The sequence below is a fragment of the Rhipicephalus microplus genome, chromosome 1, assembly GCF_043290135.1.
Source record: "Rhipicephalus microplus isolate Deutch F79 chromosome 1, USDA_Rmic, whole genome shotgun sequence".
Lineage (NCBI taxonomy): Eukaryota > Metazoa > Arthropoda > Arachnida > Ixodida > Ixodidae > Rhipicephalus > Rhipicephalus microplus.
Window position 1 is genome coordinate 207,046,237 of NC_134700.1, and position 18,581 is coordinate 207,064,817.

At 48.7% G+C, this 18,581-nt stretch overlaps 1 long non-coding RNA gene across 1 annotated transcript; it reads right to left on the reverse strand.

The window, feature by feature from the left end:
- Positions 1–2,090: 2,090 nt before the first annotated feature.
- LOC142769201 (uncharacterized) lies at positions 2,091–2,888 on the reverse strand. The gene is made up of 3 exons (XR_012885708.1): positions 2,704–2,888; positions 2,535–2,648; positions 2,091–2,241 (listed from the first exon to the last, which is right to left on the reverse strand). It is a non-coding gene; the product is annotated as an uncharacterized LOC142769201 (long non-coding RNA).
- Positions 2,889–18,581: the final 15,693 nt, after the last annotated feature.

The window sequence follows — 18,581 nt, forward strand, 5'->3', positions numbered from 1 at the left end:
TGTAACGAAATAATAACATAATGAAGCTATTGCAGGATTCGGCTCAACTCGAATACTTTAGTATAAACACGCCGCTAATTGCTAACCTTTGAACTTGTCAAGCTGTATGCCCGAGATTGAAGACTGGAACCTAACCCTATATAAGTTTCGGTTCACAAAACGCACATGTCAACATAAACGAACCCGGCAAAACATTTTCAGAAACTTCGCGCGACACCCAGCAGAGCAGAAATGAAAATCGCCAACACTTGACAGATGGTGATACAAAACATCGCACACTTTCAGGTGATGTGCAGTGGCCTCAATTATGGCAAGAAAGTGATATTCAAGTTGTTGTACGTATGCAAAAGCTGCTTCTGATGGCGCAGTGAGATTCCCAAAAAGTTTGCTGGGGACGTGGTATGCTTTGAGCATTGTGAAATACTGGTGGGTACCCTTAAGCGTCTCACTGTCGTCTTTCAGTAACTGTGGGCAACTGCAACCGTCACATGCATTCCGAAGGAAGTGTTTGATGAGAAAACCAGCTACATAATATGCAGCGGAGTCATCGATAATATGGGAGTGAATGTTGGTCGCAAGTTCAGAGAGATCGTCTAGAGCGGGAAAGTCGTCAGGCCGTGGCTGTGCACACTCCTCATTATCCACAAGAGACGCACTGGTGAGGGAGAATGGCGAGAGCTGCTCCTGGAGGAGGTCACATTCATCATCCCCGACATTTCCGTATTCTGACAGCTTGAAGAGTTTTCTTATGCAGATGTGCTTCAGGCCACAAATAAATTGTGCTATGGGTTGGTGTTTCAACCCTGTTTTTGCCTAATGTGGCCAAATATGTTCTCCAGAGAATCGTGTTGAAGCCTGCGTGTTAAGAGGTATTCAAAGTTGTAATTTTTGGAGAGGTCGTCCCATAGTTGACAAATTGCCTGAATTGTAATTTGCCAACCTACGATGGTTTGTGGTTGACGTCTGCCAACAAACTGCCATGATGCAATCCAGGGAAGCTGGCCTCGGAGGAAGTCAATCAGCTCTGAATCATTTTTCATGCATGCATGCCGCAGCTTTTGCGAAGTTCTTTTTTTACTCGAGCTGTTCAAGGCATCGAAAATCCTGTCCATACAATCACAAAATTGAGCTGTAGTGATGGCCGAGGCAGGCAGCATCTTCGCATACACCATTGCCGTGATACCAATCGAAACTGATGCACTGAGGACCTGAGTTGCTCTGCTGACCTTCATATTAGAAAAAGGTTTGTGATGAACGTGCCGTTCAGTCAACTTTGGAGCCGATCGCAACCGCAACTCATGTGAGGATTGGTAAAGGCTTACAATGTGCGACCAGTTAACGATGTCATCCCCAACGTATAACTTCTGTGCTTGGACATTATTGCACGTTGTTCTAATTAAATGCGGAACATCAAAAATGTAATACACCCGCTCACCATTAACTTCATAAAAAAAGGCTTTGCTACAGTCACTCTTAGTTGGTTAGCGAGACTTACATTTGAACTGCCCTGGTCACAAATGACTGCTTTCACTGCAATATTAATGCTTCTAAGCTCCAAAATGAGTGACACCAGCAAGTTATGCATAACAGATGATGGTGTTGATGTGTGCCCTATAGTAAAAGCAACCGGTTGAACCCACTTTCTCGAAACACCAACAGGAAGAAAAACCAGTGCTCGATCAGCGATGGTTGAAGTGCGATGAGTGCCATCATCTGTAAAACCCTGGACAACGTCTCTTGCAGCATCATAGTACAAATTCTTTTTGAGTGCTATTTCGTCAAAAACTAAAGCGCACACTCGGTCCCGTTAATTCCAAGCTTGAGTATTTGTTGCAATGGAAGAAAGGAATCCTGGAATTATGCCTGGAGTCATCTTTACATTAGCTAGCCATCTCCTTAATGAACGCCGGGAGGGCAAAGAAAAATATGGAGCCAGAAATCGGTATGCTCGCGGACCTCGGAAGTTTAAGTGAAGAGCGAATAGAATTCTTGAACCACACGGGAAACCGCTTGCCCTTGCGTTTGGGCCTCAAGCGAACATGTGCAGAAAGAAGTTTAAAAACTTCCTCGGTGACGTGCGGTCGGATAACTCCAAGGGCCTTTGAAGTTGACGGTGCTTGGTGAGGCTGTCTCCGCAGTCTTTTGATAGTTTTCCGCTGTGCTGCTACTTTGGCTTGCAGATGTTTAATGGTTTGCTTGTACTTATTGATGGAGAAATTGTCGCTGGCACACAGGAACGCACTGCAATAAACGAAAATGGATGTAAAAGCGAAGAACAACTAATCCCATACGAGCACTTTCCGCGCTCTTTCAGACCCAAGGTGCACAACTTTCTGCGGTGCAAAGTTTTCGATTCCACTACCCAAAAACAAACCATTCACAATGTTGACAATGCACAAAAAAATGAAAATCACTGAGAGCCCACCCTTACATTTTGTAAGTGCACACGTAGTGTCCTTTTGAGGATAGTTACCTCAGAATGCCTTAAACATAAAATAGCACATTAAAAACAGCTGCAATAAAAGATTAGTCACCATTTTCTCTAGGGCACTCAGGCGTGGAGCTGTTGGCGGAGACGTCTTCTGGAGGGTCTTGTGAAGCTTGTTCAGTGCCTCGGACAGGGCTGTCGGAACAATCTTGCGAGCGGCCTGCGGAAGTCTCTATATCAATCCACTCTGGTGTTGAAGGGAACATACAACTTACCGGTCACACAAGTTCCTTTTGTGACAGCTGAACGACTGGTTAAGGTTTTCTCCGGCAAGACGAAGCCAGCAGAAATTCTTTCACCAGCTACAAGGGAGCTGCCACCTGCAGAGGTTTGGTCAACAGTCAATTTGGGTAAAAAAAAAAGAAATCGCAACACTGAACGCACCCTGCTCATCGGGGCACCTCAATGTGTAGGAGCCGCTTTTTGAAGCCTCTACCGCAGGTCCTGAAGAAATGAAATTACGACGATGTGTCAGTAAGAGGCTTAAAATAACACAAACTGAAGCTCATCCGCACCTTGCAGTGCAGCCATGTCACAGTCACTACTTGAAGCGACGCTCAGAGAACCTGCATATATGTGCAGTTGGTACAAGTCACAAAGCTTGTAGCATGGGGAAACTTAAACAGCTCGGTTAAACGCATAAATTGGTCGAACGTGGAAGAAAAGAGAAGGCACCAACCAGGAAACAAGTAATTTGTGATTTTTGGAATTATCAACAGTGCCAGCTTTCACTGATGAAAGGTATACGTACATGCGCACTCAGGCTTCAAGATAACGTGAAATAGCCCTTTAAAGTCTTTCAAAACAAGTTGCGCAGGTCAAGAGCATCAAAAATTGACAGAAATGTAAAGCTGCTGTTAGGAAGGTAATAGCCCACAATTCACAAAATTTAAGACTTGCCAAGTGTTACTTCTATAGTGAGGTTTCTCCATCGTCTACAAAGATCTTCGCGGTTAACTGTCGCCACTGATTCAATACAAGTGGCTGCTATTGCACATATTTCAGTTTCAGTCAATCACTTACATGGTGCAGCTGGTTGCACACTAGGAACAGCCATTCTTGTAACCCTTGTGTGCCCAGGGTCCATGAAACTTTGAGCAGTAAAATGGTCGCTACAAACCCTGTACGTTGCGTACAATAGGCTGGCCGGCTTACTAAGGAGATCATCGCGTCCAGCATACTGCATCCATGCTTTCATCCTGCATTGGCATTGAACTATCAGCTGAAAGGGGAAGTGCTTGAATAGTGATTTTTTATTGTTACCCTCACTGAGCAAGTACGAACAGTAAGCCTAAAGACATGCAAACCATACAAAAGCTTTAACACACCTGCCGTCCCGTGGTACGCGGAAGAAACTCGTCCCGGGCTTCTTGTGGGTTCTGCCATTGTTGAAGCCCCACGATACACAGCAGTAGCTTCCGTAGCTTGGACCGCCGGACGGCATGGCATCAGCGCGGTCTGAAAATATTCGTAAGTGGATGCTTCGCTGTCAAATTACGAAAAAGATATGTGCACGTCATAAGTGTACCAGCAAACCCCTTTGAATGATTGGCTAATCGATGCGCAATACAAAACCAGTGATATATCTCTGACCCATAAAACTCTGACTTACAAATATAGACGTCAAGACCACGTACAAAGATCTTCAGAAGTTTCCAGGCCGCTATTCCTTGTAATGCAATGGTATCGCGGCCTAGGAACTTTAGAACACCTTCGTGCGTACGCAATATCAGCAGTACATTGGGAAGAAAAATCGTAGTTGAAATTTGTGCGGTAAAAGTATATTGGAAACGTCAAAAAAATTTGTGGGCAGCTTGCACTAGTGGCACAAGGCTAGCGAAGAAACGAAGATGATGGCCACTTGGCTAGTCCAGATTTGCCTTCGGCACACCAAGAATTATTCGTGTTCCGAGCCTTCGGGAAACGCGTCGTGAAGCATGCGAGGCCCAGCGAACGCTTCTCAATATTTTGCACCGAGCCACCGAGCCTATGACCTAGCTGCCCAGCTATGCTCAGCGCACAGACGCTCGCGTCCGTGGCAGACGCAGCACGCGTCGCCTCGGCTTGACGCCGTGCCGCCTTTGCTATACTGCATACCTTGCTCAATGTTCCCGTCTAGCCGCCGCATAGAGCCGCAAACTTTCTTTTAGGAGCGAAGCTCCTTAAGGCGTGGGCTGTGCGTCCCCTGTATGTGCCCCCCCCCCTCGTTCAGTTCTTGCAGTGTTCACTAGATGGTGGTACTTGTAGCTGACGGCATTAAGTATTACGCTAGCCACCACCCGATCTAAAGGGTACAGCCATATCCATCTGTCCATCCGTCCGTCCGTCCGTCCATCCATCCATCCATCCATCCATCCATCCGTCCGTCCGTCCGTCCGTCCATCCATCCGTCCGTCCGTCCGTCCGTCCATCCAAAAGATGCAAGATGTTATAAACTAGACGGCGGTACGTGTAGTTGATTTTGAAAGATGCGAGGTGTTATAAAATAGGAATGATGCCACATATGGCGCGTGTCATCGTTCGATATAGTGCGGTGACGTACGCTAGGGGGAGCGTTGCAATAAAATCGAGCGGGCAAAATGTACGGAGGATTCATGGTTTACCAGGTTGACCTCCGGAGCTTCGCCCACTCATCATCATTCACTTCGTGGATGTGGCGGCACTTTTTTTAGCGAACCTCTCCGTCCTTACAAGCTTCAGAAAAAGGTTACAACTGCGTGAATGAGACGCCACGTAAGAAACAAACTCGCACACACGAAGCGTAACATGTGTGTGTGCATCTTTCTATGTTTGTTGCATGGTGTCTTATTCGCGCAGGTGTAACCGTTTCCTAAAAAATGACCCAACAAGCCCAACAACATGTCATTCAACAAGCTTCGCTTGAAAACGTGCCTCACCTGTTATCTTACGCACGGAAACGCCGACGCAGCCGACGTTGACGAAAGCGACGAAAGCTTCCCGCTGTCAGTTATGCATGGGCTTGTCGCTGGGTGGATGGTGTTTATGACAGTACGGCTGAAGAAAAATAATCGCGTAAGGTGTGTTGAATAAATTATTTTTATGTATAAAGAACATACCAGATTTTGGCGTATAACTATTATTTTGTAAAAACGATTCTGTTGCATTGATTATAACTGTTTTTTTGCGCTTGCGCCCTCTGACGTTTGGTGAGAGCACTAGTTCGTTACGTAGTCGTGACGCACTTCCTGAGGCCAGGTTTCGCGGAGTGTCCTCTCTTGTCTTTTCCTTTTTCTATGGTCCTCCTCATCTAGCCATGGCGTCATCGACGTCGTGGACGCCTTCAAAGGCGCAGGCCTTCGACGCTGTCGCCCTGCGGGGACTAGTCCGGAGACCGTCGTCGACGCGACGGCCTCAATAGTTGGCCTCTCAGAGGTACACAGCGTTCAGCACATGGGAGGCATGAACTTCCAAGTAACTGTCAAGAGCATGGCTTCTATGACTCTCATCGTCGACGCTGGCCACCTGACCATCGGTGGCGAGCGTATCCCTGTCGTTCCCGTCGGCCCGCAGTAACTAACGTCGCCTGCCTGTTTTTACCAGCCTTTGTCTCCAACGAGGTACTCGTCGAGGCTTTGTCCCCATACGGCAAGGTATTGACTGTGACCGCTGGCGTCATGAGCCCAAGACGCGGAGTTCTCACAGGCACACGCTATGTCCGGATGGAAATGAGTCCCACAAATCGCGTCCCCAACTATCTTCGCGTTTCTGGTCATCGAGTCACCTTCGACTACCGTGGTCTGCAACGTGTTTGTCGTCGGTGTGGCTCTAGTGGTCATTATCGAGCACAATGCACAGCACCATTCTGTGGTCGCTGTGGTGTGCACGGACACGAAAGCGAAGGTTGCGACCGCCCTGCCGACGTTGTGGAGATAACCACCCTACCACCGTCTGCTCTGTGCGCCGTTCATATTCTGATGCTACAGCGGGGACCTTTCCTGCCCTACCATCTGTGTCACCAACGGCAACAGATGAAGGAGAACCAGGAGCTGTACTAGAAGAACGCCAGAATCCGATTCTGAGAGCTCCAATAAACGATGAAGAATTGTGCAGCTTGGCCAACCCGAGCGTGCCACGTCTGCCAAACTCAGCGATAGAAACAGCCACCGCGATTGACCTCGCGTCTGTCCCAGTCAAACATGTCATGCCATATTCGACGTCGGCGCAAGCCGAGAAAGAAGCGCTGGTAGGCACCGAGGCACCGGAATCATCGTTAAACCTAGCAGCTGAGTGCCCAGAAGAAGCTGACGTTGCGGGCACTGGTGTCTCGCCAGGAGCAGAATTGAAACCGAATGAGCAAAGCCCATTGGATCATTCCGAAATCCAGGCTCGTGACTTCCTTGAACAAGTAGCAAGACGCCATGGGAGTTCTTTACTGACGCGTCTCGACAAGCAATCCGTGAACAAGGTCGTTGGAGGCGGCGACAACGTTAACGCTGCAGCCCTACCACCATCTGATTCGTCAGACAGCAGCTTCAGCCTCGAAGTCGACAGTAGTATCGGACTCCCTTCTAGCCCAGACGGATGTGACGTGGAAATGCAAGCCCCGCGAGAGGTCAAGCGTGCTCACAAGTCTGGCACCAGCTCGGACGGCACCCAAGATAGCCGCTCCGAGTTCCAGCAACCGAAGAAACCTCGACCCTCTTCTAGAGGGTCAAATTGTGCTGTGTAGTGTACGTACTCCAGTTCCCCGGAGAGATCCCCGGGGTATACCGAATCGAAAAACACGACCAGGTCAGTCACCCACCTTTTTTCAATATGGCTGACACCCTGAAAATCCTTTCTTTTAATGTTCAAGGGTTCCGTAACCCAGTAAAGCAAGCCGAGGTTATCAGCATAGCCCGCGCAGAACATTGTGATATTCTGTGTTTACAAGAAACAAATTTTTTTCACCATTGGCCACGTTCGTGCATTCAAACGCGCATTTAATTTAGACTGTTATTTTTTTTTCGCGACATCTCGCTTCTCTGGAGTTGAAATTATTATTTTTAACCGCGCTCTTCTGCGCAATCATCATGTTTTCTAGGACGGGTTTGGACGGGTATTGGCTTTTGACTGCGTCCTATCATCCTTCAAGCTGCGTGTTTTGTGTATTTATGGGCCAGCTCAAGCAGCGATGTCTAACAATTTTTTCCGTGACCTGGACGTGTATTTTCTAGACGGTCGTCATGTAATACTCACTGGAGACTTTAATTGTGTATTAGACACGCGAGCTGACGTGCAAGAACCAGGATGGGGTCGCTCTGATTGGAACGCGCGAGAGCTGCGTCGCCTAGTGCAACATTTCTCTTTGATAGATACGTACAGACTAGTGCATGGACCACAGTATGCCTGAACTTGGCGGCGTAGCACGTCGTCTAGTCGTTTGAATCGTTTCTATGTGCCGAGCGCGCTAGCTTCTTACGTATCGCACTCTGATGTTGTAACATTACCATCATCGCCTGTTTATATATCAGACCACCGACCAGTGACGCTCGAGGCTCACTTTCCCTTTTCATCATCAGTGAAACCTTGGCGTCTTGACATCCGCATTCTGCACGGCGCACGTACATGCTCCAGTTTATCTAGAAGCTTGCGTGCCTCTCTTTTGGGGTGCGGTCCGGAGGTGTGGGACGTGCTCAAGACGCAGTGGCGTTTACACTGCTCAGTAGCAGGGCGGGCCCTTAGACGCCGTACGTCCGAAGAACTAGCGGACACTGCCGCAAAGCTGCGTATTGCTCTTCGGGTTGATCGACTAACTTCCTTGATGCGCGCATGGCAGCGAGAGTTAAGGGGTCGTTTTCAACGCCTCATTACATCTTCGTCATTGACGGCGGCTGCTTGGTGTTGCAGACGTAATCCTTGTGCACACCCTGAGGTTCTACGCTTTGCGAAAAGCTCGCTTCTCAACCCGTCGAGTCGACTAGGAACTCCGGCTGCCAGATTCTTACACACTGCGTTGCCGCCGACACGTGATCAATCAGTTTTCCTAGCTCACTTTGCCAACATGGCTCGTACGACAATGTCATCACATCGCGGTACCACCGAGACAGCCACAATGTTGAGTAGGCTCCCTCAAATTTCATCTGAAGTAGCTGAACAACTGTGCACAACTCCGTCAGCTGACGAAGGGAAAGAGGTACTGTCTTCCATGAAGCGTGGCTCGGCCCCCTGGCCGGATGGGTTGCCTGTTGAGTTTTATTTAACGTTTTGGGACGACATTGGTGCTCTTTTCACCTTTGTTATTTGCCGCTGTTTCGAGAACTTTGATTTTCCTGATAGCTTTCGCGATGGTCGAATTGTTTTAATACCTAAACATGACCCATCATCAGTTCGCCCAGACGAGTGGCGACCAATAACGCTCCTCAACGTTGATTATAAAACTTTCGCGGCAGTTATCACTCGGCGTTTGAGAAGCCTGATGCCCTCCTTAATTGGTCGTCGTCAGGCGTGCTCTATTCCTGGAAGAGAAATCCACAGTCTCTCCTTTGTTACGCGCGATATAGTTGCGTACACGTTAACAAGATCAGCTCGGGGACTTTTGGTTTCACTTGACCAGGAAAAGGCATTCGATCGCCTCGAACATAGCTTTATATTTAGCGTAATGGCAGCATTTGGCTTCTCACAAAACTTCTTTGAGCTTCTCAGAAACGCATACCGGAATATACGCAGCACGTTGTTTCTTGATGGTTTAGAGAGTGTGCCATTTCCGGTAACCCGCGGTGTTCGCCAGGGGTGTCCTTTATCCCCTGCACTTTTTGTACTCAGCCTCGAACCATTCCTTCAATCGCTAATCGCTGATCCTTACGTTAGAGGCCTTCCTCTTCCAGGTAGTGGTATCGTGACAGTGACAGCATTTGCTGATGACATCACGTTGTATTTGAAGAATGAGGACAGTTTATCCCGTAGCCTACGACTTTTTACTACGTATGGCACGATTTCAGGTGCTGCGTTAAATTTTTCCAAATGTCGATATTTATTCATTGGTTCCCCAGACGCATGTCTAAGTTCCTTTTTCGGTCTTCAAAAAAGTGACTCTATTCGCATTCTGGGGCATGATTATACTTGCTACGGCATATCAGCCCGCTTGTGGAATTCAGTAGTCGAAGATGTAAAACGACAGCTCCGGGAAGCACAAGAGTATGATTTACCGATGCTCGAAAGAAGGTATTTAGCACAGGTTTTTGCGGCCGTGCATGGTATATATCTCATGTCTTACAGCCCCCATTACGAATCACCAGGTCGTTGCAATCCCTCATTGGCTCTTTTTTCTGGTCGGGTGGAACAGAGCTAGTTTGCCGAGCAGCTCTTGGGCAACCGAGAAACTGCGGTGGATTCGCATTCCCATCCGTCTCTGTTCGCTGCCGGCTGCTTGCCCTACGATTCTTACTTCGGTTGTTGCATGGTGATCAGTGCCCCGCGCGTGATCTTGCCTGTTATTTCTTAGGCACCAAGTTACGCTATTCACTACCAGATGCACGGCTTAATTCTGCACCGCAAACACTTCACGTGCCTGCATTTTACTCAACGGCAGTAGCATTTTATCGACACACGCAGCAGGTTTGTCCCGATGTGGACATTCTTGAAACGCCGCATTGTAGATACAACGGCGGCTCTTCTGCTTCCTCTGGTTCCTCCAGCCCGTCTAGCGCGATCGAGACATGTCTCGTGGAGCACGATAACGGCATCGTTTTTGCCTGGTCACCTCCGTGACTTTATGTGGCGTCTTGGATGGAGAGTACTCCCAACACGGGACAGACTGGAGAGGTGGGGCATGGTCCCATCTTCCACTCGTCCTAACTGCCCGTTACAGGAGTCTAACCAGCATATGCTGCAGCAATGTGTCATTGCAAAGGTGTTTTGGAAGTCAGTTAACACTAGTTTTCGTGGCCTAGGTGTTAATCCCTTTGTAACTTCTGGTCGCTGCTCGCGTAGTCGCTTTGCACGCCTTCTAATAGCTGCGGGAGCTTTTTGTTTATGGCGTAATAGGTGCGAAGCTGTTGCGGCAGGTCATCGTCGTCGTGCTCTTTTTCCAATTCTGGAACGCCTCTACTCTGAACTCTTATCGTTTCTGTCGGAGGAATTGTTCTTCCTTGGGGAGGAAGAATTTCTGCGACAATGGTCGTGCCGCTTTCTGTCCGTAGTTGACAGACGCGTTCGATTAGTCTTCCACCTGGCCTGGTTCCTATAGCCAGGTCACCTGTCAATGTCTAATTGGTGCATGTAATCAGTATGTGTTTACTATTTTTATGTGTTTGTGTATGTCCCATATGGGTGTGAGCTCTCCTATATATGCACTTCATTCTAACGCTGTAAGTTATGTAACTTTTATGAATATTGATACCTGTTGTACATATTTTTTAACATCTTCACCAAGTCTTGTAAATTCTGTACATATATCATCATGTACATTGTCCATATTGTGATTAGTGCATTTATGTAGTGTATGTACAGTTATTAGTACAATTGACTATGGACATCCTACGGACTTGGACACCTTTGTTTAAATGTGTAATGTACCTTGTGCTTTGTCTTTTGTTTGTTTTGTTTTTGTGCCTGTTATAGAGACGCTTGTCCCTTAGGTTTGTTGCATCCCATGAGAGAATAAACTTTTTCTAAACAGGAGCTTCGCCCCTAAAATTCGGCTCCGTGAAGGCTGTCAATTGCGTCATCGATGCGTGGCAGTGGATAAAAATCTTTGCGCGTGATCTTATAGAGCCGTCTGTAGTCGACACAGAACCGCACAGAACCGTCTTTCTTCGCATTAAGAACAACAGGACACGCCCATGGACTGTCCGAGGGCCGAATAACGTCGCGTCGGAGCATATCGTCAACCTGCTCGTTGATTTCCCGACTTTCAGCAGGCGACACGTGGTAAGAACGTTGCCGTAATGGTGGATGGGCACCAGTGTCGATACGATGTGTATCAGTGGGCGCGCGACCGAGAAAACCTCGCCCGACATCGAAAGAAGAATGATATTCTTGTAACAGGTCCAGAAGCTGGGAATACTGTACTGACGTTGTCATCAACTTAGGGGCCAAATACATCAGGTGATGATGGATCAGAAGTGGAAACAGCACCGATGGTACGTGAATGGGGACAACGTGAGTCATCGGGTACGTCCAGGACTTGTGCGTCATCAACTGGTTGCACCCTGCCGAGACATTCCCCTCCGAACAAGGTAACAGTGTACGGAGATGGATTTGTCACGAAAATAGTGGCGTTGGCCTGGGTGATTTGCACGGTCGCAAAAGGTACTAGCAACCCTTTCCTTCTTCAAGCACGGTCAAATGGCGAAACGATGCAATTGTGTCGGAGAGACAGCGCAGTAGACCGATACACCCGTCGTCGAGCTTGGAGGCACTATGGTATCGTCTTTCACGAGAATTTTGCTCACTTTCGAGGGACTGTCTTCTGGCGTCAAATGCAAGAAGGGTGAGCGTTCAATATCGGCGGCGGCACAATGGATGACGGTGTCCTTGCGGGAGAGAAAATCCCATCCCAGGATGGCGTCATGAGAGCATGCAGGAATGATGATAAATTGGGCGACATACAGAACGTCCTGAACGACAAAGCGAGCTGTGCACCCTGTTGTAGTATGGATACGATGTGAACTAGCAGTACGAAGGGACAACCCAGAAATCGGCGTCGTCACTTGTCGAAGCAAGCGGCAAAGGTTTTCGTCCATAACTGATACTGCAGCTCCAGTGTCAATAAGAGCAGATGCATGAACACCGTCCACAAGCACGTCAATGACATTAGATGGGCGGCTCTGAGGGCTTTCACAATGCGATAGCGTCGCAGTCCTTGCCTCGAAGCCTCCGACGACTAGTTTTCCCGCTCGTGAGCAGCTGAACTTGGCCGCATGGGGGACAGGGAACGACGTCGTGGAGACGGCGACCTTCGAGGAGATGGACGTGGGCGAGACGGCGGTGGCATAGATGGCGGTTCTTCAAGATAGGGACGGATGAGCTGGCCATAAACATGCGAAGAAATTGGAGCCGGCTGTACGCGATGGCAATAACGGGCTACGTGACCGGCGTAACCGCAGGCAAAGCAGATGGACCGGTTATCGGGTGTGCGACATATGTTCACCGGGTTAGGTCTCACCCATGTCGCAAGAGCCGATAGACGGAACGGTGGCTGCATGGTGGGCTGAAGCTGAGGCGGAAGGGTTACGTCAACATGCGAAGTGGGCATACCCACTGCAGAGGATGGAGGTCGAGCGGCAGCTTCGGCGTACGTCAAACGGGCGGGTGCTGGAACGACTTGAGGCGGCCTGGCAACCACTTGTGCGTAACTCAAGGGCGCAGGAGCTGGAGGCAGTTGGGGGTGGTGCGCAGGCATTACCTCCGCTATTTTCTGCTCAATCGCTCGACGGATAGGAGGGAAAAGGGTAGTATCCGATTGGTGAACAGCCGGTTGGTGGGCAAAGGGCAGGAGATAGAATCGACGCGCGATTTCTTCACGGATGAAGGACTTTAGGTCTGCCATCAACGCCACTTGGTGACAACTGGCCTCCAAGCCAGCAAGCATTGCAGCTCGTGGTGGGGAGCGACGGGTCATCGAACGCTGCCGGCGGAGCTCCTCGTAGCTCTGGCACAGTGTGATGACCTCCGCCACTGTGCCGGGGTTTTTGGCGAGCAGCATCATGAAGGCATCATCGTCTATGCCTTTCATGATGTTTCGAATCTTGTCAGACTCGGACATGATGTGATTACATTTGTTGCGTAAGTCCAGGACATCTTCAATATAGCTGGTGAATAACTCACCAGCCTTCTGAGCGCGTTCACGTAAGCACTGCTCGGCTTGCAGCTTGTGAACAGCAGGGTGGCTGAAAACGTTGATGATAGCGGTCTTAAAATCGGACCAGGTTGCAAAATCGGACGCGTGGCTGTTGTACCACCAACTGGCAACACCCGCAAGGTAGAACACCAAGTTGGTCAGCTTGCCGTCCTCGTCCCATTTGTCGGGGACGCTCACGCGCTCGTAAATGGTGAGCCAGTCCTTCACGTCAGTACCATCAGCGCCAGTGAAGATGGGCGGATCGCGGATTCTCGGGACACCGGGACAATGGGGTGGCATGGAAGGAGGCGTTTGCTGAGAGGCATCGTGGGACATGGTTAATGGCAGGGTACGTTATCGTAGCTCTAAGGGCATCGAAGGGGATCGCAGCACCTCCGCCAATTTGTTAAGGCTTATTATCCGGCAACTAGCGAGCATACACATTGGCGACAGTCACAGCCAAGCAGACGTCCTTTTTTGGGTAGACCCACTAGAAGGCACTTGATAGTTCGACCAATTTCAGTGTTCGGAGGTTTCTCTACACTATGACTCTTTGGATAAAAAAAATTGGCCTGAATCTACATGGTACACTGTAAATGTCGTCGAAAGACGATAGTCTTGCGTCCGGAGCGAGTGAACAAAACGTTTATTTGATGTTCTGCGCAAGAAAATCGGTGAATGGTATTTTCAAGGCACTGCGTTAGTAACGGGGGCGAACAAGCGCATCTAGGCACGTTAGACGCCAGCGCCATCTGGCAGTTATCTTCGAAAACGAAGGCGTGCGCGACCGCGGAAAAAGATGCGTGTCAGTCGCGGAGGTGATAAGGTGTAGAATGCAAAGCGACGGGCAGGTTCCACGTTCGTGCCGTCTTAGCAAAGCGTTGGAAACACCTTCTTGAGCATCGCGTTGCACTGTCAGCGCAGCGCGTTAAACGCTACAGTCCTTAGAATTACTTGTGTGTGCCTCTTCTAGTATAAAGGCAGACTTACAAAACATAGACATGTTGTTATGGTGCCTCAGCTATGCGCAATATTTGCTTTTTTAATTGACAATCGCACAACTATGAACGCTAAACCTTGAGCAATATTGGTTGGCGGTGCGGATGGGGTTGGCCGTTTGGTGTCGTTTGAAGTATCGTTAGGGCGGACAAGCAGAGAGACAGACAGACAGACAGACCAAAATTTCTACGTCGAAGGTCCCCAAGAAAGATGATCGTCTTCAAGATAGGTTGGTCATGTGGGAGCCTGCTGAGTCTCCCAGAATGTCGTCTGATATGCTTGTCGTCAAACTTCTTTTGAAAGTATCGTTGGTCAATATGAAATTTGCGAATACGCTTGTTTGAAATCTCCCACTCACGCCTCCGAAAGTTTTGAGAAAGTGTTCAATTCATATTTTCTCTTGTAATATTGGGCAATGAATGTATATCACTTCTATGGATGTTTTTTGCGTTAAAATACTTTCAGGCCATTGAAATCTCTGAATGTTAACAGAAAATGTAACGAATTGGAGATAGCTTACAAAGAAAAGGAGAAAGAAAGCAAAAAAAAGACAGAAAAAAAAGAAAAACTATAGAAGAGAGCCAGAACGATAGAAAAAAAGCGAGAAATACAAGGAGAGAAAACAACGTACAAGATAGCAAAATAAAGATAGATCGAGAAAGAAACAGAGGGACGAGAAGAAACAAATGAACATGTACCGAGGCAAAAAAATGCATGCACATAAAACAGAAGAGCAAAAAAGTACTACCGGACTGACTCGGGGCGCTAGAAACAAACGTTACAAAAGACAGCAGAAAAATTGAATATTACGGGTACATCTCACACAGAGGCTTACACAATGAAAGACCTCTGGACAATACAAAGCAGCACAAGCTTTATCATGAAGTAGCATCGTTACAAATAGAAATGCACCCATAATCACAAATTTTTTTCTGTTTTTTTTTAGTGGTGAAGCTCCTTACGTCATGCGTCGTATGTCCCGTGTCGCCGTAGTCGTCGTAGTAGCCAGTTGCATCGCATTGCATGTCAATAAAAACGGTGTTACAGCATATCCATGGAGTGAATGATGATGAGTGGGGCGAAGCGTTCATCAGTCCGTCCATGCTTACGTGCATGCTTTCGTGCATTCTTCCGTACGTCCGTCCGCCCTCTCGTCATCATTCACCTCGTGGATATGCTGTGTTTTTTTTTTTTTTGAGGAGAGAGAGGAGGTCGATGAACGCTGTTACAGAGAAAGAAAAGCGATGCTTCCGATACTTTCTTTTATGCCAGCATATGGAAGTTGTTGAATTTAGTGAGAGAAATTCGACATATACCGCGCCTTTTGGGAATCGTTTTCATCCGAAGCAGTCGACGAGCAATTATCTATGCTGCCCCCCCCACCCTTTTTTTTTTCTTCAAGAATCACGAGGTGGATCGACGTGTTTGTTTAATTGTATTGGGTGTGGGCATACGCATCGTGGATTTACATGGAACGTCGATTACACTAGCGGTGAAAATCAGAGACCTGTCAAAAGTCCACTCAATCGGCGCCCCACCGCGTTACCGAACGCATCGCCGACTTACGCTGTGCTGAAGCGCGTAGTCAGCGAGTGCCACACCGGGCCCGTGTTTCCACCCCCCCCCCCCCGAAATTGTTTTCACGCCTGTGCTTGCGCCGCATATCTGCGCCAGACCAAACCCCTCCGTGCGTTTTTCCGTCGGCTATGGACGCAATGGAGGGGCCTTACGCCAGACCATCTCGGATCAAAGCAACCTTTCGGCACAAATAAATCAAATGACCATTCAAGTGTTAGGTAATGCCGATAACCCGTGTTGTGACGCGTAATGAAAGCGAAAGTACGTGTTTCCTACAGCGGGTTGTTGAAGCAGCTTACGGAGAGCTTTGCAGAAGAATGTGATCGAGAAACGCTAGCCGGTGTGGCGTAAACCTCCGAGCAACCCTGTTCTCCCGCAGCCTATGTATTTGCTATCCGCACAGCACGCAAGCAATGCGGAAATGACACTACTTCCGGCTGCCTGGTGCACACGCGTGTGCCTCAGCGTGATGCTAAAGTTGAGCCGTTTTTTGTCCAACCTTCCGTTATGTTGTTTGCTTGTGCCGTATTTGTGTGCAGCCATCGCACACAAATACCGCGATGCGCGATGCAGCGATAAGCGTAGTGGTTAGAGCATCCGCCTCGCATGCCAAAGGTCCATGGTTCAAATCCCGGTGCCACGCAGTTCCCAACCGGATAAAAAAAAATTGCCCGCAGCTTCCCTCGGGGGAACACTGAGGAGGATGCGGAGCATATAATTGGTTAACGGGGTGTTAAAGTGCGACTTACTTGGGTCGATGGCTACATTGGTTAACGTGGTTGTGAAATGGGGTGTTAAATTGCGACTTAGTTGGGTCGATGGCTAAATTGGTTAACGTGGTTGTAGGAGGGGGTGTTAAATGAGTGAACACGTACACACGTATGCGAAAGGGCGGCGCTGGTCGAAGGGACGTCGATCATTGTGTTTGTGGATTCGTTGGAATTCATTTCACCGCGACCTTGGACGTCGACGCGCCGTACAAACCAACCGACGAGCGCCAACTGAGCGAGCGAGCGCCGACCTTGAGTATATATACAGCGCGACGGCGCATGCGCTGTCAGCTGTCGAATGTTCTCGAAGGAGAAGCGCGCGCGCGGCACAGATGGCGACGGCGCATGCACGGTCAGCTGTCGAATGTTCTCGAAGGAGAAGCGCGCGCGGCACAGATGGTGGGCGACGGCGCGACGGCGCATGCGCGCGCGTCAGCTGTCGAATGTTCGAGAAGAGGTGCGGACGGCGCGGACGGCGCACTACAAGGCGCGAGTATAAGATGCTTCCGCATCTAAAAGACATCCGCGTGGTGATGAAACTGCATTAAGAGGCCTGGGGTGCGGCCTCTCCGGCAACCACCGCCAGGAACGCACTCCCTCACCAGAGAAAGATTGGCCACCCTGGTGCAGTATCTCGCAACTACCTCCCACATGCATACGTCAAATAACTCACGGTCCTCAGTACCCAGCAGCTGCGAAGCAACTGACCACGGCGGCGGTCAGATCTGCAACGCAGCAGAGGGTGCTAAGAATCTCTGGTTCCGGACAGGCCCCTATCGGAACCTGAACTTGGCAACGTTTAACGCTAGAACCTTATCTAGTGAGGGAAGTCTAGCTGTACTACTCGAGGAGCTAGAGGGTGTTAAATGGGATATAATAGGGCTCAGTGAGGTTAGGAGAACAGATGAGGCCTATGCGGTGCTACAGAATGGTCACGTCCTTTGCTATAGGGGCTTGGCTGACAGAAGAGAACTTGGAGTGGGGTTCCTAATTCAAAGAAACATAGCTGGCAACATACAGGAATACTATGGCATTAATGAAAGGGTGGTAGGAATCGTAATTAAACTGAATAAAAGATACAAGATGAGAGCAGTACTCGGCTTACGCGCCTACATCCAGCCATGATGACGCTTCAGTTGAAAGCTTCTATGAAGCCGTGGAATCGGCAATGAGTAAGGTATACTATACTATGCTGATGGTACTATACTATGCATAGTATACTATACTGATGAGAGTCTTTAATGCAAAGGAAGGGAAGAAGCAGGCTGGAGACCAGGCAGTAAAAGATTATGGCATCGGTACTAGAAACGCCAGAGGAGAGCTACTAGTAGAATTTGCAGAACGCAATATTTTACGGATTTTGAATACCTTTACCGAAACCGAGAAAACCGCAAGTGGACATGGAGGAGCCCTAATGGCGAAAATAAGAACGAAATATAATTTATAATGAGTGCACACCCAGGCATCGTGCAGGTTGTGGAAGTGGTTGGCAAGGCACGATGCAGTGAATGGTACGGTCTCGAATTCACCAAGACTTGAGGAATGAACGACAGAAACTGATACGCAAGAAGCCAATCAATGAGCTAGCACTGACAGGGAAACTACAGGAATTCAGTCTCGCTTCAGAACAGGTCCTCGGCACTTAATGAGGAAACCAACCTTAGCGTAGGTACAATGAATGATAATCTGACGAGTATCATTACGTAGTGTGCAGTAGAAGTTGGAGGCAGGGTAGTTAGACAGGACACATGGCAAGCTTTCCGAGGAAACGAAGAATCTCATTAAGAAGCGTCAAATCATGAAAGTCTCAAATACAACAGACAAAACAGAACTGGCAGAGCTTTCGAAGTTGATTAATAGGCGTAAGGTATCCGATGTAAGGAGGTATAACATGGAGAGAATCGAACACGCTCTGCAAAACGGAGGAAGCGTCAAAGCAGTGAAGAGGAAACTTGGGATAGGC